Below are 377 nucleotides of genomic sequence, written 5' to 3' on the forward strand. Positions count from 1 at the left end.
AATTTCTAGAGAGCTTGGGCTTGGTCTGGGTACTGAGTGCCAGCCCTTCCTGGCTGCACTTTTCCCAACTATGTGGGATGGTTAGGTCAAAGCACACATTCGTTACATACACTTTATATCCTATTTGCTGCCCCTCCCATCTCGGCATCTTGTGGATGAAGGGTCTTCCTTGCCTTCCACCACACCACCTGGGTCATGGGCAATGCATCGAGGGACAGCGCTTCCATGGTAGGGTATAGCAGCCCTATACTAATGAGAAATGATCGATAATTTATTATATGGTTTATATGGCTTTAGGTAGAGTCTTTAACACTGTTTTGGCATATTTTTACACTGCCAAACAAGTGTCACAATGCCATGCAATTGCAAATGCAAAA

The sequence above is a fragment of the Oratosquilla oratoria genome, chromosome 22 (genome assembly GCF_046742065.1).
Source record: "Oratosquilla oratoria isolate Oo_2021 chromosome 22, ASM4674206v1, whole genome shotgun sequence".
Lineage (NCBI taxonomy): Eukaryota > Metazoa > Arthropoda > Malacostraca > Stomatopoda > Squillidae > Oratosquilla > Oratosquilla oratoria.